We start from the raw sequence: 21,167 nt of genomic DNA, 5'->3' as shown, positions 1-21,167 counted from the left end.
ATAAACTTAAGAATACTGTTTGCATCACTCTTACCCTTTAAAAAGTTTTTAATGGATATTTTATAATGTACATACTACATTATACACATGTAATTCATAACCCCAGAGTTTTAATTATGGATAAATTATATGCAGTTTACAACATGTTGGGGGTACATGTTTAATTTTTTCACTTTTAGGGCTACATGGCCAAAAAGTTTTGAGACTGTGTTTTCGTCTGTAGTTTTAGAATTGTTATTTGTAGCTGAAGGCACAACTGATGCAGGGACCGATAAGAGCCATGGCTGTTCCCTTTTACTCACAGCTTTCAAGATTCTCCACGATATGGTTCATTACTTTCCTTTCCAGACCCAGTTGTCTTCTGTCTCTGCAAATGTCACTCAGGTCCTGCCCATTCTGTAACTGTCACATACTGTGTATCAGTTTTGCCTCAGGGAAGGCTGTCCTCCCCATCCCCCACTACATTTTCTTTTCTTTCTTTCTTTCTTTTTTAAAATTTTTTAAAAAATATTTTATTTATTTATTTGAGAGAGAGATAGCACATGAGCCGGGGTGTGTGGGTGCAGTGGGAGAGCGAGAAGCAGACTTGCCGCTGAGCAGGGATCCCAACATGGGGCTCAATCCCAGGACGGGAGATCAGGACCCAAGCTGAAGGTAGATGTTTAACCTACAGAGCCCCCCAGGCGCCCCTTCCCACCCTATTTCCATTGTCCTTCAAGCTCAAATACTGCTTTGTTATTAACATTTTCTCATCTTCTGCTTCTGTATTTGCATGGTTGGTTCCTTCTATTTAATTCCCCTGGGGAGCATTACTTGGACCATTACAGTGCCTTTTTGCTTTTTGCCTTTTATAAGGTGCTGGCCTGCTTGCTTTGCCTATGGGTTCGTAAGTAGACCCCATACCCAGTGTGGGGCTTGAACTCACCACCCCAAGATCAAGAGTTGCATCGTATGCTCTAACAATGAAGCTAGCTAGCACCATGGATTGTAGGCGTCTTGATGGTTGGAGTCCTGCCTTACCTTAGTCAGTTTTTTAAATTGCTTGTTTCCCTTTCTTGGGAGCAAAGGGAGGCAAGCAGAGAACACACAGTTGTTAAATTCAGCTCTGTGCTGGTTACTGGCTGGCAGGGAGGGTTCCTCTCTCCTCCAGCCCTCAACAGCCTTCGGTGGTAGAGTGCTCATATACGTCTAAGGGATCTGAGGGCAAAGAATGCACATGGCTAAGATGGGAGGATCCTCGATCCAAACTCGGCGAATTTTTATACCAGAGTTTTTTGTCTGGCCTCATATGTGTTGTCCACAGTTAGACATTGTTTTCCTTTCATGTGGTAACAGTGACATGGGCGCACCCGGGAAGCTCTGCGGGCTGATGCTGCAGAAACATCACGGGCCAATGCTAGGCAGGGGCAGTCAGTTCAAAGGAGAGTCTCCTCCCCAAAGCCTGGAAGATGTGTTGTATGAAGCTCTAAGTGCCCATGGACAGTGGGCTGCCTGCAAGTGGCACCAAGAAAAATCACAGGGGGACTCCCATGGGAGGGTCTGGCCTGAGTGTCCCCGCTGGAGGAGGTGATGGACTTTACATGGTTCAGCTGAATCGAATTACATGTGCTGTTATTCTCTCCATGGTAAGGATAATTGAGGGTTGACAAGTTGTTGGCTTTCAAGTTGAGCCATGTTAGATATATGCTATCATGATGGAAAACAGACATCTCTCCAGGGTTTTGAGGGTCAAATGACAGAATGTCTATGAAAGGGTTTCGAATGTTGTAAATTGCCTCTTTGATGCAAGGGAGACATCAAATTTTATTGTTCCCTTATAGCAGTGACTTTGCACTCAGATTTCTTTGTTAGCCATTTTTGTCTTCTTTTAAGTGTGTTCCCCAAGAGTTTTTAAGTGTTGATGCTTTTAAATGGAATAGTACATATATTTTACTCAAATGAATTGCAGATATTAATCAAAAGCTTGCTTTTACACTTTTAGCCATAGAGTAGATAGAATTTTTGATAAGGTCAGTCTGTCTTGGGATGTAATTTGTTCAAGTACCCAAAAGACCCTTTATAAGAATAGGACCACTTTTGGTGCTTAAAAATGGCAGTTTGGGGGACTTTGAGGTAAATTGTTAAGAAGCCCTTAAGAATTACCTGAAAGACGGTCAAAGAGTTTTGATTTCAGGTTTTGTTTATTTTTGTGTTTTGTTACTGTGAAGCCAGTAACTTATTCTGAGAAGTCATTGGTGAGGGTTTGAGGAGTCTTTGAACTGTATCAAGGAAGTTTCGAAAGTGAAAACATGGTGTGCTTTGACAACTTATGAATTTGAGATCTGTTCCGTTGTGGATTTCAAAGGGAATGGATTTGAATAAGTAAAATTTAACTCCACTGAGGGAAATTTGGCGGTGGCAATTTTGTGTTATACAAAGAGTTTGATTTCGAAATTAAAACATGTTAAAGAGTCAATGTATACTTATTGATAGATGCAAAGACAGAAAAAAGTGAGAGGTTCCTAAATTGCAAATAGATGCAATTATTATTATTTTTTTTTATTATTATTTAGGGTTCTTGGAGCACGTATGTGACTTAAGAGAGCCTTACTTCAGAGTAAGTTAGCTGGGTAAAATAGCAGTTCCCAAAGGGAGTTCCATGGAAACTGATTCTCAGGGAATTAGTAGATGTTATGCAGTGATAAAAGGCTCTGTGTTCAAATAAGTGGGAGGATCTGGGTTAACCAAAATAAAATAGATCTCTTTATTTTTAACTGCAAGACTTTTGAGCACCATTCTTTTTTTTTTTTTTTTAAGATTTTATTTATTTATTTGACAGGCAGAGATTACAAGTAGGCAGAGAGGCAGGCAGAGAGAGGGAGGAGGAAGCAGGCTCCCCACTGAGCAGAGAGCCCGACGTGAGGCTCGATCCCAGGACCCTGGGATCATGACCTGAGCCGAAGGCAGAGGCTTTAACCCACTGAGCCACCCAGGTGCCCTGAGCACCATTCTTTTTAATGATCCTTGTGAATCTCCTTGGAGGGAAACAGTTTTAAGCATTTCCCAAATACATTGAATTGTAGAAACTTTCTTTTGCAAAGCATCTTTGCCTGAGAACAATGTTGGATGTAATTTGCTGAAATATTTTTATTTTATTTTATTTTCTTCAAGATTTAAAGACAAAATTTTAAGTAATCTCTACACTCAGTGTGGGGCTTGAACCTACAACCCTGAGATTGAGAGTCTCAGTGCTCCACTGACTGAGCCAGCCAGGTGCCCCTAATTTGCAGAAATATTTTCAAGCAAAGCCTAGACATCCTAACAAACTTTAGTATGCATTTCTAGCTAAGGACTTAAAAAAAACCCTACCACCTCATTATCACTTTTCATAAAATTAAGTGATTTCTTAATGTCATCTAATTGTTCCCCAGATGGCATTTGTCACCATTTCTGTTTTCTTGGAACTGGGATTTGATCAAGGTTTTCATAGTAGCACTGTGGGGTTTTGTCGATTTTGTCTTTTTAAATGTAGAATGATGCTATCTCACCACTCCTTCCTTTTCCCTTCTGACTTTTAGAAGAGATCTTGTATGATGTCCCATATCTGAATTTGTTTCCTTGTGGTATTGTTTATCTTGTCCTTTGTCCTCTGTATTTTCTAAAAATTAGAGGTTAGATCTCAAGGCCTGGTTTAAATTCAGGTTGAATATTTTGGGAAAGAATAGGTTCTAGACTATGCTTTTCTCTTCCCTAGGATTTGGGAACAGGCATTTTAATTTAGCAATATATATATATATGCTATATAAATATATGTAATGGCTTAGAGTTCACTTGGAAATTAATTTTATTAGTATAACAAGGGGGTATAAGCTTAATTTATTCCAGTTGTGGTTGGAAGTGTGGTGTTATTCTGAATAGTTGGCCTGGTTGAATGGTTATAATTTTTCAGTATATTTTAAGATTATAAACTATGTGCCTACTGGGTAAAGTGGCTTGCGCATTAAACATTTTTGGTGGTTGAATTTTATTGAGAATGACAGGGAATCTAGATGTGTGGGTGGCTCAGTCAGTTAAGTGTCTGCCTTCTGCTCAGGTCATGATCCCAGGGTCCTGGGATCAGGTCCTGCACCAGGCTCCTTGCTTAACGGGGAGCCTGCCTCTCCCTCTGCCTGCCCCCTGCTTGTGCTCGCTCGCTCTCTGACAAATAAATAAAAATCTTAAAAAAAAAATGACAGGGTATCTGAGTTGTAATTGTAAAACACGATTCTATAAAGATTTATTCTAAGCACATTAATTTAGTAATATGCATTAATTCTACCTCTACTGGATAAATTCTAACAGAATATTTTTCTGATAAATGCTTATGCTAATTTAAAGTACAGTTATTAATCTAAGCATACCCTCAGGGTCATAATTTTATATGTACATTGTTTAGAAACTTAGACACGTAAATAAAAGTTCCTATTATAACTGACTTTGCTAACTTAATTTGATATTTAAGTTTTTTTTCCCCTTGATATCCTTCCAAGTACTTGTATGTCTGGGAAAAATTAAACTCAAAGAAATTTTGTGTGTCTCAATGAAGAATAGCATGGTGTATATAAAGTAACCTTGCATGATGAATGGTAGCTATCATAGGTAGTTCCCAGCACATTCTTGATTTAATCCCTTAGAAGGCAGGAATACTGTTCTATATATTAAAATTTGTTTGTTGTGAATAATAAGGTACCTTGGATAGTAAGTACTTTGGAACTATAGTAAGTACTACACTAAAAATACACACAGAGTGCTCTCTTTTTTTCCTCCTTTAAAAAAAAATACAAATATATAGGACTTAGTGAAACAAGCCTGATCTTTGAAGCCTAGTGAACTGTGGTTTTGTGTGTAATTCTGGGCAGCTTCCTTGACCTCTGTCTTTTTATCTGTAAGATGGGGGTAGTAATCCTGTTTCATAGGCTTCATGCCAAGACTGAAGGTGAGAGCCTGTATAAAACGCTCACCACTACTCGTGATGAGCATCAAGTGACATAATGGGAGTTCAGGGTCACTGTATTGTACACTTGAAACTAACATGGCATGCTCTGTTAACTGGAATAAAAAACTTAAAAAACAAAAAGACAAAACAATGCTTAGACGGTGCTTGGCTCGTAGGTGTCGAAACACACCCTCTTCTCTCTTCTTTTGCTCTTGACTATATTTCTAAGCTCAACTTTCTGGATCATTCGTTGTATGGAAGTTTTGTCCAGAGTGTTTCTATTTTTATTTATTTATTTTTGTTCTTAGTGTTTTAAAAATTGCTAATTTTAAGATACTCGTTATGGAAGTCTGGATAAGACCTTGATTTCAAGATAATTGGTATAGTTTGTTGCTTATATTAAAACAATTAGATGTTTATATGAAATGTTTTGAACAAACAAGTGGGACATTTTTAGGTGGTAATTTACAAAGCAGAAGGAACCAGAGAAGAAAGGGTATTTTAAAAAAACATATTTTTATTTATTTATTTTACAGACAGATCACATGTAGGCAGAGGCAGGCAGAGAGAGAGGAAGGGAAGCAGTCTCCCCATTGAGCGGAGAGCCCAGTGTGGGGCTCCATCCCAGGACCGTGGGATCATGACCTGAGCCGAAGGCAGAGGCTTTAACCCACTGAGCCACCCAGGTGCCCCAGAAAGGGTTTTTTTTTTTTTTTTTTTTTTTTACATAAGTTGGCTTTTTTTTTTTTAAGGTTTTTTTCTTTTTTAAGATTTTATTTCTTTATTTGAGAGAGACAGAGACAGAGAGAGAGAGAGAGCATGAGAGGGGAGGTCAGAGGGAGAAGCAGACTCCCCATGGAGCTGGGAGCCTGATATGGGACTTGATCCTAGGACTCCGGGATCATGACCTGAGCTGAAGGCAATCGCTCAACCAACTGAGCCACCCAGGTACCCCAGAAAGGATATTTTTTTAATTGGCATGAGGGTATTGCTAATAAATGGTCTGGTTTTAAATGAAAAACAGTATTTTACAAATCCATTTATTTACTAAGGATTGTGAGAACATGAGAAGCTCTGCAAAGTTCAGAAGAGTTTCACTTGAATGTGGCTTAGAATAAATAATACACTTTATCTTAGCTGAACTAAGTTACTCAATCAAGTAACACGTGTGTGTTTATGAACAGGGTACTGGCAGCCAGAAGAGCAGCCGTCCTGCAGTGGAGTGGGGCTGGTGCTTCCCTGAAGGGCCTCAGAGCTTCACAGTGGGGAAGAGGGGAGCTTCTCCTTCCTGGCCTGTGCCCTGTTAAAGACTCATGTAAAGGGAGAATGACTATATCCTAAGTTCTGAATGAAAGAAGTCAAGGAACACATTTTGGAGGCTGCTTAAATAGACAGACACTTATGGGTCTTGACTCCTTGGGATTTTGGGTAAACCAAGAAGTCTTCTCCAATAAGCTGTTCCTGAGTCTTGTGACCTGTGTTTTCTAAGACAAGGGCTCACAGTGCTCTTTGCCCAGGCAGCACCTGTTCTCTGAGAAAGGAACCTGATTCCTTAAGGGCACTCAAGTCCTGTGCACTCGAACTTGTTATACTTTTCCCACTACCATTAAGTAACAGTTTTGTTTATCCCTTCCTTTCTGAAATGTTTTATTTAAGCAAGAGGGACCCCTTAAGCTGTCCAGCTCCACATACCGAAAGTCAAGCCGGAAAGAATCAGAGAGCGTGATTCCCTCTCCCATCATGGAAAAAGGGAGGAGATGTCTTTTCTAGAGGGACAGTGATTGAGTTCCAAGCAGATGGAACTTGCAAAGGCATTTCACCTTCACAGGGCTATTTTGCTTCCTTTATTAAGAGCAATCTTAGCTAGCTCAAGGAATATAATATCCTTATGAGTTTTAGAAGTAAGAAGGGACCATGAAGGTGTTAACTGTTTAACATATTAGAAACTATTTTCATTTCGTGGAAGTCTTGTAATAATTTTTCCAACAAATATTTCTCGAGGGCGGTCCATTGCGCCCTTCTGAGGTCAAGGCCCAGCTCTGCCTCAATCCAAGGAGACAAGTGCATGCATAGTATCAGTGATAGAAGGCAGGTGTGCAGCAGGAGAGTAGAGAAGGAGGGGCAGAGGAAGAAGGAGGAGGAAGAAAAGGAAGAGTTGGTGGTCAGGGAGGACTTCAGGGAGAGGGTGAAGGATGCGTTGCACCTTGCCAGGCAGGGTAGGGGTGAGGGGCTGTCTGGGAGGGGGCAAGAGCAGCAGAGGCAGGGACGCGTGAAAATACAAGTTATGTTTGGGGTACTGTTACTAGAACAGATGATGCTTGGCATTTGGGTACCGTGGCAGGGAGGAAAGGGCCAGATTGCAGAAGGCCTTGCATGCTAGGCAGAGAAGTATGGATTTGATCCTGTAAAGCAAGTGATAGCTGTCACAGGTTTTGAAAGCAGGGAGATGATGTAATCAGCTATGTTTCGGGAGAAAAGCTCAGGCGGCGGCGTGGCGGAGAGACTGGCTCCGGCACAGATGGGCAGCAGGGCTCCCTGTTATGAGGCTTTTGAAGTAGGTCAGGTGAGAGATGATGTTTGGGGCCTGCGCTAGGAGGAGGAAGAGTCCCAGTGTCAGTTCAGTACCTTCTGTTGTGCATTTAGGGTGCATTCGCTCATGTCATTGCTGCAGAGCACTTTTCATGGAGTGCGGCTGTCCTCACCCTCATTTTGCAGAGAAGGAAAGGGGCTTAAAGTGCCCTGGCTCCGCTAAGTTGTGCTCGGGTCGACAGCCCTGTGCCACCGTGCTTTCACAGCAGAGGGAATGAGAACGCAGAGGAGGGTGAGCCTGAGAGATGATTTTTGCAGCAGAGTGGAGGCCGATCCCAGAACAGAGTAGGACTTCTTAGCCGCTGACTCAAGGTAGATGGCAAAGCTGTTTCCAGGCAGGTGGCAAGGTGTGTGTGCACAATGGGTGATAGCCATGACCAGGGCCTTGCTGAGGAGGTGTGGGGTAGGGTTTAGGGCCCCTCGGGGATACCCTTTTGAAAATTCCCTATGGCCAGTTGGAAGTTTGGTTCTTGGAGGACATCCTATCCTCCCTGTGGGAACTCCTTGAAGTCCTTCAGGTAGGCCTGGACTAGAACTTCTACAGGAGGAGATGAGTAATGAGCCCTTCCTCCTGAGCCCCAGTCCTAAACAGTGCTGTACTGCACTTAATCCGAAGGGCCCTTTCCAGCCCGTGCCTGTTGATGTTTCTGTTGGTCTGGAGTGAGGGTTGGCAGTCTGCGTTTCTTTAAGGATTCTGGGATCCTGGAGTGAGCCAGGCAGGTGGCAACAGGACTGGACTGTTGAGAATGTTTGGCTCTGTGTGGCTCAGGCTGTCTTTTCACTTTACTTTTTTCGGGGCCTTTCAATAGCTTCTTATATAACATGATGCTGATCTCTGGTAAGAACCAACACCTTGGAAAATTGCTTCTTTTTAGGAATGTTCAGACATTCATATTTAATTTTGCCAAGGCTGTTTTTTAGTTATTTGGATTATTCCAAGACTTGGGAATGTGAGTACTCTTAAAGGTTGTTTTGGGAATTGAGTGACATCAGGTCCAAACACCCAGGCCTAAACCCAGCCTTACGCCCTTAATCCTGGGAGGGAGTGTGAGACTCGGGCATCTGTTTCATCCAACAAGTCTTCAATGCCTGCTTCTTCCACTTGGCCACGTACTGAGGGCTGACTGTGCAGTGCATTTCTTTTGAACCATTACCTACCGTATCCTACCTTGCCTAAAGAGGTAGGCATTCTTGTTTGGTTGTGGCTGATAATAGGAGAAAAAGGGTTTTTTAGGTTTTATTTTTAGCCTGTGTGTCTTTTGCGTTGATGTCTGGTTACCATTGGGACAATTTCTGCTGCTTTTTCTCTCTGAGGAAGTAAGGTTTGGGTTCATTAACTGCTTGCTGCTGAGTGGTTCATTTTTCTCCTGTGTGGGAGGGAGGAGCAGCCTCCTCTTGTGTTCCCATCTTTGCTAAATGCCACTCCTACTTTCTGTGCTCCTTATAGGACTTCTCTGTCCCATATTCTAATCCCTGTCCTGGTGGAAAGCATAGAAGGGGAGCCACTTGTTCTCCGATTGGTTTGTGCAATCACTGACTCGGTGCCAGGCTCTGGGGTCTGTGGTTATTCTTAGATAGTCCGATTTCATACCCTTAGAGGCCGTGGGAGTGGGCAGTCTTTGCTCAGCTTGCCGATGAGGGTCTGTCCTTGGCCCCGGGGCCTCCTGGCAGGTTTCCAGGAGGACTCTGTTGCCTGCTCCTGCAAGCTGCTCTCTGTCCTGCCTCTCACCCACCCATGGCCCTTTCCAGGGGTGGCTCATTCTCTGCAGAACTGGTCAGCTTTTAAATCCTTTATGGGTGCAGGCCCAGAGGTTGGTTTTAGTCAGTGGTTATGGGGACTGTGGATGCGGCTTGGTTGGGGGTGGGGAGAGAGGAGGAGTGCTCGCTGGGAGAGTGAGCTGGTGGGATTATGCGGGAATATCACGGCTGCTTACTTAGGCTTGTCCTCTTTATTGTGAATGGCTCCTCAAAGACCCTGCCTGAGTGTGCAACGTGCACATTCGTGAATGCTGTAGGTGAGATTTGATTGTTGATGACCTTTTTGCTTTCTGCTATTTTAGTCCTGCATTCTAGGTTGCTTTTGGCTGACTTTCAGGGGGGGATTTGGGTTACCCACAACAGTTATGAAGGTGTCCTACCCTTCAGGACTGCCTAGTTGACCTCCTCAAATGAACTTTCAGGATCAGAATGTGTGGCTAACTGCTGAATGGAGAGATCAGTGATTCTGGAGTAAAGTAGACTTGCTCTCAAATTTTCGCTCCCCTTAATGCTTTTATTTTGTTTTATTTTTAAAGATTTTATTTATTTATTTGACAGAGATCACAAGAAGGCTGAGAGGCAGGCAGAGAGAGAGAGAGAGAGAGGAGGAGGAAGCAGGCCCCCTGCCGAGCAGAGAGCCAGATGTGGGGCTCTATCTTAGAACCCTGGGATCATGACTCCAGCCGAAGGCAGAGGCTTTAACCCACTGAGCCACCCAGGCGCCCCACCCCTTAATGCTTTTAGACAGGTTTCTTAACTTTAGGGCCTTGGTTTCTTCATCTGTAAGCTGGTTAGGGAGGAGTAGTGTTTGTGTGCTACATCTAGAGGAGGGTTTTACACCCTAGTATGTGTTCCGGAGCTTCCTTTCTCGTCCTGGCTTGATTCAGTGTGCCAGATACTGTGCTAAACTCTGGCAGGCACAAAGATTAATGCAATGTTTTCTTTCCCAGAGACATTTAAAATCTAGTGACTGGGGTTGATTTGCACAAATTTATTCTGAGGGAGGATAGGCTGTGGGGGCAGCCACGCATGGGAGCATTTCCTCTGCCCTGAGGATTGGGAGATCCTTGCTTTCTGGAAGCAGGTTATACCTAAGCCCTCTCTTGAAGGACTGAGTAAGAATTAAGCAAGCAAAGGAAGGTGGGATGGGTTGTTTTTAGAGCAATAGCATGAGCAAGGCATGGCGTGTTTAAGAGAACTGTACGCAGCCTGGGTTTGGTGGGCAGCAGGAGGTCCTGGGAACGGAGCCTGGAGAGCCTGGTGGCCTTTGCTGAGAAACTTAGATGTAAAATTTGCTAGGATGGAAAATCAAAATGTAAGGAAAAAGAGTTACATAAATAGTGTTTAATAGCATTGTTGGGCATTTTTATAGCACACGGTCTGAATTAAATAGATTAGCGCACAACTGTAGGAGAGAGTGATCTGCTGGTGTTAACAGAATGAGGTCAGTTTATATGTGCTCTTAAGGAAAAACTTCCAAGAATATTATTAAACGAAAAAGATATATATGCACAGGGTGTCTTTGGAAGTACATATCCGTATATGTAAGCCACGATTGTCTTTCTGACGGATGCAGGGGTCTGAGATGGAGGACAGTCATCCATTTTACTGAAGACCCTTTCGTACCACTTGTCCATTTTTCCACATGCATGGATTTCTTTAAAGAAGGAAAATACTGTAAAGAAATGACCAGTGTTGTACATTATCAGGTGAGGCAGAAACCAAGCAGCAATGTAAAAATAATGTGGGCTGCTGCTCTATAAGGCTATTATGCAGAATGCTAAATTATTTCATGCTCTGACAATAATCCCATTCATTTAGAGTTTTCCGCTTCCACATACATTACTTCAGTCAGAATTAATCACTTTCCTCTGTACTTTCACAGCAATTAAAATGTTTTAAGAACTGTACATGTTAGATGATGCTCTGTAAAGTTTGGAAAAGGAGAATATTACTTCTTTAATGCAACATCCGTGGTTTTATTCCCATCCATTCTTTGTATATGAGCCTTTGTGAAAAATACAACACAAATGCACATTTACTTAATGGACTTCTCTTTTTATATGATTTCATGTGTTTTGCTGATCGTTGTGTAATTGTTCTCCTTATCTTCTTGAAGACCTACTTTTTTTGGGGGGGGGGTGGGGGATGAGGTGGTTCCTTTCTCTGTGGCCCCTGTGACTCACTCATACTTACATGCTATCACAGGTGTGCTGGTTTTCTGGGTTGATGTTCATCTCTAACTATATCCTCAGAGCTACGATGCCCCTTTGTTACCAGACTGCAGGGCATGGGGAAAGGACTCAGCGAGTAGTTTTGAAGGAATGGTTGTTCCTTTTGGGCTTTACAACAACATTTTAAGGGCAAGAAGGGAGATACGTGCAGTTTTCAGCCAAAGAAAGAGATTTGGGTTATGCAATCCCCAAACTCACATAGCAGCAACCTGTAAGTAGCTGAACTCAAACTTGAATTCACTTCTCCTGACCTCAGCCATTTTCCCACTACTACTGAAATCAGAATTTTCAGTAGGTTTTGCTGGGAAAAGAGATGGTGGGGTTCCATTTAGAATGAGTGAAGAGGATTTTGACCTTTTTGAAAAATTTAATTGCTCTGGTGTGTTCTGGCAATGCGTGAAATTGGTTCAAACCCCAGCAGCCTCTTTGACAAGCTGTGTGACCTTGGGCAAGTTACTTAACATCTCTGGGCATTAGTTTATAATTAGTTAAGTAGATCTAAAGTGTGTGTGGGTGCCTACCTCCACAGGGCTATCATAGTACACATAAAGCTTTTAAGATGGTGCCTGGCACATGCTAGGGACTTATTCAATGCTAATATAACTTTTTCTTATCATGGTTTGGTGAAAAAGAATAACCAGTGTTTGTAAGGGTAATTGGGAAATGAGTAGTCTACAGTGTTGGGGGAATAAATGGGGATAACTCTTCTGGAGGGCAATCTTTCAATGTGCTAATTTACAACATGCCAGCTCTTTGACCTAGAAATTCTAGCTCTAGAAATTTATGCTAAGAAGATAATTTTTTTAAATTTATTTATTTGACAGAGAGAGAATTCACAAGTAGGCAGAGAGGCAGGCAGAGAGAGAGGGGGGATTAGAAGTTTCCCTGCTGAGCAGAGAGCCTGATGCGGGACTCGATCCCAGGACCCTGAGATCATGACCTGAGCTGAAGGCAGAGGCTTAACCCACTGAGCCGCCCAGGCGCCCCAGAAGATAATTTTATAAACACATAAAGTTATATTACGTGGGTATTCAATGCAATATTGGTTAATAGCAAAAAAGTGGGGAAACCAAATATTTATCTCAAAAGGAGCTTGGTGATAAACTTGGTGACCCATACAGTGGAATAATAAGCAGCTTTGTGAAGACTGAGAGGGAACTGAATGGGGGGATGTGAGAAGTTGTCTTCTTTCCGCTGTTAAGTTGAAAAACAGGCTATAGAGTAGTATGCATGCCATAATCACACTAGTGCTTTTTTTCTTGAAAGTGTGCATTATTGGGGCGCCTGGGTGGCTCAGTGGGTTAAGCCACTGCCTTCAGCTCAGGTCATGATCTCAGGGTCCTGGGATCGAGTCCCGCATCGGGCTCTCTGCTCAGCAGGGAGCCTGCTTCCCTTCCTCTCTCTGCCTGCCTCTATGCCTACTTGTGATTTCTGTCTGTCAAATAAATAAATAAAATCTTTAAAAAAAAAAAAAGAAAGTGTACATTATTTAACTGACATCTTTGAGGGTCTACTGTGTGCAGCTTGTAGCCCCATTTAAATGGGTTGTGAAGGTAGAAAAAAGTCTGGAAGATCTTTGGGTGATAGGATTGAACAGCCTGCCCTATTTTAAAAAATCAGTTCTATACTATTTTTTCCTAATAGAGGAACCATTTACATGCTTCACCCTGGTATCCGCACATTTTATTTTTATTGTTTTATTATGTTTTTTGAGAGAAAGCGTGTGTGCCCAAGCAGGGGAGGCGGGGGAGAGGGGCAGAGTGGGAGAGAGAGCAAATCTTAAGCAGACTCCATGCTCAGCAGAGTCCAGCACGGGGTCTGGATCTCACCACCCTGAGATCATGACCTGAGCTGAAATCAAGAGTTGGACGCTTAGCTGACTGAGCCACCGGCTGCTCCAAATTAAAATTTTCTTCTTAAAATTTTAAAAACGTGGTTACTAAAGCTCTCTCTTGGTTTGTCTAGAGAGAGGGAATTGTCTTTTGTTCTGACTTGTGTTTCCTCCATAACAAATAGCATTTGGTGTCTCCTGCGCGAATGAGTGTGCTGGTTTGGTAGTGATGATTCAAACATCAACTGTGGGTTTGACATTATCACTCTCAATCATTTAAAGGGTGCTGAAGGAATTAAATCTTTTTTTTTTTTTTTTTAAGATTTTGTTTATTTATTTGACAGAGAAAGAGATCACAAGGAGGCAGAGAGGCAGGCAGAGAGAGAGGAGGAAACAGGCCTCCTGCCGAGCAGAGAGCCCGAGGAGGGGCTCCATCCCAAGACCCTGGGATCATGACCTGAGCGGAAGGCAGAGGCTTAACTCACTGAACCACCCAGGCGCCCCGAATTAAATCATTTTAATATGAAAAACTTTTCAGGTGGTTTGGGCAAAGTAACTCTAGTATATTTGACTTAATCTAGTTTAAACTTTCAAGGGAAGTTTCTGTCTCAGTACAGTGGAGGTTAAACTATCGGTGGGTCTTAGCCTTTTTTTACTTCATGGTTTGTAGATCACAGAATAGATTCATTGTTTTGTAATTAACTGTAGAAGCAGGATCTGTTTGTGCGGAGAGGAGAGTGAATGGAAGGGGAGACAGGGTAGAAAGGAAGCAGGGTCGTGTATTTTAGAATGCAAACTACATTTGTTTTCACTGAGAATGAAGAAAATCAGTCTAGATGTTCATATCTCAATTTGAGATCTTCATATTGAAAAATGTTGAGTTTTTAATATTTTAGATTTGCATTCCTTTAGGAAAAACAACTTACAATCAAGTTGACTTATTTGAGGGCTTTGTAGTATTGTTTTGCTAGATCATATCTGATCAACTTTACTGTATTAGGGCTTGAAAAGATACTTTAGATTTTAAAATTGAATTCTTGGCATTCTATATGAATCATATCATAAAAGAACTATTATTTTGAGGAGAAAATGGATCTCATATATATATATATTATTATTATTATTTTTTTTTTTAAAGGAGTGGTACGAAATGTATGTTTAAGTCTGCTTTCCAGTTTGTTGGAACAGATGACACCAGTGTCATTAGAAAGACGAAAGGCTGGGAGCTGGGCAGAGCAAAGTGAATTGAAGTTTTGCCATTTCCACACTGAGTGACCATTTCCAAGACCAATCCTTGCCTTGCTGGTTGTGAAGACAGAGAGACAGTGCATGAAATGTCTGATCCTTGTCCAGTTAAATGTCCAGCACATATGAGTTCCTTCTCTGCTCTTGCGGTTGAGATGACAATTCTTTTTCTGTGTTGACACCTGTGTGTGCTATGGTCCTAGCTGGAGCTGGCTAGCTAGCTGGTGGGCCCAGTGCTGCACCCTGAAATGTTAGGACAAGCTGGAATTTGGTCATTATTGCCACTGAACTTTTCAGTGTAATGGATGGTTACCAGTTACCAGTGTTTGTCTTACTTTCTTTTATAAAGCAAGATACGAGGTCCCCTGAGTGCCTCAGTGGGTTAAGCATCTGCCTTCAGCTCAGGTCATGATCCCAGGGCCCTAGGATCGAGCTCCACGTTGGGCTCCCTGCTCAGCGGGGGGTCTGCTGCTCCCTTTCCCTCTGTACTACCCCTACCATGTGCTCTCTTTCTCTTTTTTTCTCTCAATAAATAAATAAAATCTTAAAATACAAAAACAAGATTTATAGGGATGAAGTGCAAATTCCAGGGTAAAAATGTTAATCTTTTTTTTTATTTTTATTTTTATTTTTTTATTTGCCAGAGAGACAGTGAGAAAGAGCATGAGAGGGGAGAAGGTCAGAAGTAGAAGCAGACTCCCCGTGGAACTAGGAGCCCGATGCAGGACTCAATCCCAGGACCCCAGGATCATGACCTGAGCCGAAGGCAGTTGTTTAACCAACTGAGCCACCCAGGCGCCCTTAAAAATGTTAATCTTTGAAAACCGGGAGCTAGGCTCCTGTTATCAGGCACTTGAATGTTATCAAATCTGCTACAGGCTAGCCAGATCCTATCGGGTAATCCTCCCCACCCACCCCCAAGCCCTTGGCCAGAGCGCAGCTAGCAAGAGGGTCTGATACTTCAAACTGAAGCTCCCCAAATGGCTGGAATTGCTTTGGATCTTCCTTGGGTCTTTATAGAATGGGATAAAGAGAAAACTTCCAGTTGGATAGGTTGTCATACTAACACTTGTCTGCATTCACACTGCCTCTCCCTTCCTCTCACTAAATCTTTCCTGGCGGTGAAGGCTCTGTCCAGACCCCACATTTCTCAGGATGCTTCCCAGACAGTGCTCACTTCCACTCCGTACTTCTGCCTGCGGTAAACATGTTAGCGCAGGCACCGCTGTCCTCATCTTTGATTATGGCTGACCCGTGGGCACCCACCAGCTGTGACTTTTGCTTGTTTTTCTTTACATCTCCTACCTGGATACAATGTGGACTTTTAGGACACAGCTCCTGATTTTGTTTCTTCCTTTTCGTCTGGTCCAATGTAAGGTTTCCCACATAGCAATTAGTCTTCTCTTATTTACTTTTAACTAAAAAAAAAAAAAAAAAAAAAAAAAGGAGGGATAAAAAGGATCTTAAAAAAATAATTTTTTGATGTGTTCCTTCCTTCCTTCCTTCAGTGTTTTCTTTTCAGGGGCATACATGCACATGATATGTATGTTAAACGACTTGGTATGTTTTCTATTATATAGTTTGCTGTTTTACATACACATGGTATGTGTTATTTTATAAGTGATTTGAAATGATTGTGTATCATTCATATTCTAGCCTATAGGTATAACATAATTTTTAAAACTATTTATTATTGAATTTTAAATAATACCCCAGTGAACATTCTCCTTCCACAGCTTTTAGTTGTAATTAATTAATTAATTTGGGGGGGCTGGGAGGGGCAGAGGGAGAAGGGTAGAGGGGGCCAGAAGGAGGGGGGAAGGAGGGGGGGTTAGAGGGAGAGAGAGAGAATCTTAAGCAGGCCCCCTGCCCAGTAGGAGCCTGATGTGTGGGGTTCAGTCTTACAACCCCGGGATCATGACCTCTGAAATCAAGAGTCAGATGCCTCACTGACTGAGCCACCCTAGTGGTCTTTTTTTTTTTTTAATTAATTTTCTTTTTTTTTAAAAATATTATTTATTTATTTATTTGACAGATAGAGATCACAAGTAGACAGAGAGGCAGGCAGAGAGAGAGAGGGAAACAGGCTCCCTGCTGAGCAGAGAGCCTGATGCAGGACTTGATCCCAGGACCCTGAGATCATGATCTGAGCCGAAGGCAGAGGATTAACCGACTGATCCACCCAGGCGCCCTAATTAATTTTCTTTAAAGTAGGCTCCATGCCTAATGTGGGGCTTGAACTCAAAACTGTGGGATCAGGAGTCACATGCTCCACCAACTGAGCTGGCGAGGTGTCCCTCTCCTTCCACAGTTTTATTGAAAGACTTCCAACAATTTAACTGTATTAAAATCAATTTAATACAGTAGTTAAAAAAATGAAGTTGTAGAATCTGTTATTTTATTACTGTCCAAGTAATCTCCATGGTTTGGGACTGTTCTAGTTGTTGTGGGGTTCTCTCAGAATTAAATATTAAAGTACGAATGATCAAATAAACAGGTATACTAATAGGTTGTCAGGTATTTAAATATATAAAATAGATACTAATGAACTTATGGAAATAACCTGAGTGTCCATTAGTGGATGAATGCATAAAGAAAAAAACATAGACACACAAACACACTAGAATAATATTGAGCCCTAAAACAGAAGGAAATTGCGTGGTCTGTGACAACGTGTAGGAAACTAGAGGGCAATATGCCAAATGAAATAAGCCAGACAGAGGAAGACAAACAATGTAGGGTATCATTTATATGTGAAATCACTTCTAAAAAAAAAAAAAATTCAAACTCATAGCAAGTAGAAAAGTAGTGAATGGGGGTTGGGGGAATAGATTCTGGCAAAATAGGACAAACGTTCAGTTATAAGAGGAGTAAAATTTGAGAATCTGGTGTATAACAGGGTGACTGTAGTTGATAATACTGTTTTATATGTAATTGAAATAAATTTGCTAAGAAAGTTAAACTTAAAAGTTCTCATCAAAAATAAAAAATGTAAATATGTGGAATGATGGGTATGTTAACTTGGGGGTAGTCCTTTCATAATGCGTATGTATCAAAATACCATGTTGTGCGCAAAAAACATCTTTATTTATTTATTTATTTTTAAAAGATTTTATTTATTTATTTGAGAGAGAGACAGTGAGAGAGAGCATGAGCAAGGAGAAGGTCAGAGGGAGCTGGGAGCCCGATGTGGGACTTGATCTCGGGACTCCCGGATCATGACCTGAGCCGAAGGCAGTCGTCCTACCAACTGAGCCACCCAGGCATCCCTGCGCAATAAATATCTTACAGCTTTTTTTTTTGTTTCAATTAAACATCAGTACAGCTGGACAAGAAAAATAATTTTATGCAAGAACTGTATATAAATTAAAAACAAAAAACTGGAGAGGGGTGTGTATGGCGGTGTATGTCCCAGGGTGAATGTAGACTTTGACAAAACAATCTACCTGTATTACAATTATATGACAAAACCTCACTGAAAGGGATGAAGGACAAAAAGCGTGAACCTGACAACTTTGGAAAATGATGTTTTGAGTAGTCCCTCATAGAAGAGTTCCAGATAGGTTATGTTAATTCCTCTTACTCCTTCAGGAGCTGGGGCTTTATTTCCCTCCTTCCCTGGAGGGTGGGCTGACTTTAGTGACTCACTTCTGAAGGAGACAATGTGGAAAGGGTGAAAGGTAAACTTAGAGTGAAGTAAACGACAAACACTAGCTTAACTGAATTATCAAGGTTGACATCACTGAGAGTCATGCAGCTAGCATGTGTCCTTACTATAATGTGAGGAGAAGTGCACTTTACCTCTCTGGTTTCCCCTCTCGTCCGCAGTCTCACTATGAGAAAAACATCACGAAATCTCAACTGGGGATTTTATACACAGTACTGGATCAGTATTCCTCAAAACTGTCAAAGTCATGGAAAACAAGGAAGGACTGAGAAACTGTGACAGAACAGAGAAAACGAAGTAGATAGGATCAGTAATTACAAAGTGGGATCCTGGAGTAGAAAAAGGATGTTTATGGAAGAACTAGAAAAACCCAAATGAGGTCTGGAATTTTTTTTTTTAAAGATTTTATTTATTTATTTGACAGAGAGAGATCACAGGTAGGTAGAGAGGCAGGCAGAGACAGAGAGAGAGAGAGAGAGAGAGAGAGAGAAGCAGGCTCCCTGCTGAGCAGAGAGCCCAATGCGGGACTCGATCCCAGGACCTGAGATCATGACCTGAGCCGAAGTCAGCGGCTTAACCCACTGAGCCACCCAGGTGCCCCTGAGGTCTGGAATTTGATTAATTTTTTCAAAAGATTCTAAAATCCCCCCAACATTTAATTATGAAAACATTCAAATGTAAAGAAAAGTTGAAAGAAATGTACAGTGAACAGCCACATACCCTCCCCTTGATTCAACAATTAGGATTTTGTGGTCTTTGCTTTGTTACCTATCCACCCATGAATCCATCTTATTTTATTTTATTTTTTTTAAGATATTTATTTATTTATTTGACAGACAGAGATCACAAGTAGGCAGAGAAGCAGGCAGAGAGAGAGGCAGGGAAGCAGGCTCCCCGCGGAGCAGAGAGCCCAACGCAGGGCCTGATCCCAGGACCCCGGGACCATGACCTGAGCCGAAGGCAGAGGCTTTAACCCACTGAGCCATCCAGGTGCCCCAATCCATCTTATTTTTATTTTTTATTTTGTATTTTTTAAAAGATTTTATTTATTTATTTTAGAGAGAGAGACAGTGAGAGAGAGCATGAGAGGGGAGAAAGTCAGAGGGAGAAGCAGACTCTCCAAGGAGCAGGGAGCCCTATGTGAGACTCGATCCCAGGATGCTGGGATCATGACCTGAGCCGAAGACAGTCGCTTAACCAACTGAGCCACCCAGCCGCCCCCATCTTATTTTTAAAACTGTTTCAAAGTAAGTTGCAGACATCAGTACGTGTGACCCCCTCCCCCCTACTCCCACCAAAAAAAAAGAACCCAAAACCTGTTTAGAATATAATTTCTGCCCAGGCTGTTATCCAGTGCCCACTGGGCATCACAGTTGACATTATGTCTGTGGTTGTGCCCTCTTGAGAATGGAGGAGGACGACCAGTTAGAGAGGATGTAAGGTTACATCGGCACTTTCCGGCAGTGATCACAGTAGCATGTGATTAGGAGGCCATGCTGGACTGAAATGGAGCTGTGCTTGCGGGTGCTGGGGCGTTGTCGGGTCTGGGAGCGTCCAGGAAACAGCAGCTGGTTTCCTGCCACGTGGTTCCAGTACCTCACACCGATGTGGGCAGCTCTCAGGACAGCGGGAAGGGATGGGGGCTCTGCAATAGGATGGTGTGAAACGCTCAGGTATATGGATAGTGCCTGAGCATTTATTTGGGGAGGGTCCAAGGCCTCCCTGCCCATGCCATTCTTCCCTCCTCTCTGGTCCCCTGGGAAAATAAATAGAGCGGGAAGAGGGAGGCTTTAGCTCTGAACAGGGGTAGGAGGACTGATCAGCTCATCAATCAGGAGAGTGTGTAATTATGTGGAAAGGACAGAAATCACTCCCTGAAGGCCACAGACTTGGGGATTTGCCCAGAAGAGGACCTTACAGCTGCTAACAGTAGCCCTATTCAGCTGGGGTGCATAATGATTTTTAAACTAATCAGGAACCGAAGCCGGAGGCAGAGGGGACAAACACAAATATCTTGTTGACAGAGCAAACATCTAGATTTTGTTGGATAGGAAGTTGCTGAGGAAGGTCAGGGTGATGTCATGGTGTGTGCCAAGCTTTCATCCTTCAACAGATGGGCCCCTGAGGTATCATCCATCTGCGGCTCCCTGGGCCCTTCGAAATCACTTCCTATAAATTAAATCATTCTAAGTTAGGATTGAGAAATTAGTATGGAAGACATACCTGAAGTAAAAGTAGGCAAAGGAAGGAAATTTCCACTGGAGTTACCCACTTCCTTTTCCTCCTTTGCCTTATAAATAGACCTGAGACTTATTATTTTGGTCAGCTTTCTTGTTTAGTACTTGAAGATCACTGCCTCCCTGAACAGCCATCCAAAGTAAACTTCCCTTTCTCCTCTTAAGTGCAGACAACTGCACTTATCCCCACCTAAGCCAGTGTCAGCTGGATATTTTTCATAATCTGCCTTGCTATTTTGGGTTTTCTGTTTTGGTTGAGGAGGAAGTAGTGTTTTTGTTTCTGTTTTTTTTTTTTTTTTCATCAAAGGAATATTTGTTCTGGGAAAGCAGGGGGTGGGGATGTTTCTCATTCTAGATCAGAGGAAGAAGATGTAAGGCACCATATGTAAGTGGCTGATTGTGAATCTTAATTGGTGACGTTTTTAAGAAAACATTTTAATCAAACATTTAATGAAACACTTCAGAGCAGAAGGCAGAGTCCCTGGTACCCATCGTTGGATTTATTCAAAGTTGTCGACACCCCTGAGTGCCGGGCACCAAGGATTCACAGGGGACCTTGTGGCCTCTGCTCTCGGGGAGAGGCACAATCAGAGGAGATGGCACAGTGGTTTGCAGAGGTGTGAGTAGAAGATTGAAGCGGTCAGTGGAGGAG

At 42.3% G+C, this 21,167-nt stretch overlaps 1 protein-coding gene across 13 annotated transcripts in view; it reads left to right on the top strand.

The window, feature by feature from the left end:
* Positions 1-21,167, top strand: part of TANC1 (tetratricopeptide repeat, ankyrin repeat and coiled-coil containing 1) — a 237,371-nt gene that overhangs the window by 7,653 nt on the left and 208,551 nt on the right. The window contains exon 1 of one of the 13 annotated variants that reach the window (XM_082691346.1): positions 7,834-7,855. The exons of the other annotated variants lie outside the window; for them this stretch is intronic. The gene's annotated coding sequence lies outside the window, so the exon portion shown is untranslated. Of the gene's footprint in view, positions 1-7,833; positions 7,856-21,167 lie in introns of those variants that run through there. 13 annotated transcript variants of the gene reach the window in all.

Source organism: Mustela nivalis (genome assembly GCF_964662115.1).
Source record: "Mustela nivalis genome assembly, chromosome: 11".
In the NCBI taxonomy this organism is placed as follows: Eukaryota; Metazoa; Chordata; class Mammalia; order Carnivora; family Mustelidae; genus Mustela; species Mustela nivalis.
The sequence above is the reverse complement of the archived record's forward strand: the minus strand, read 5'-3'. Positions and strand labels throughout refer to the sequence as shown.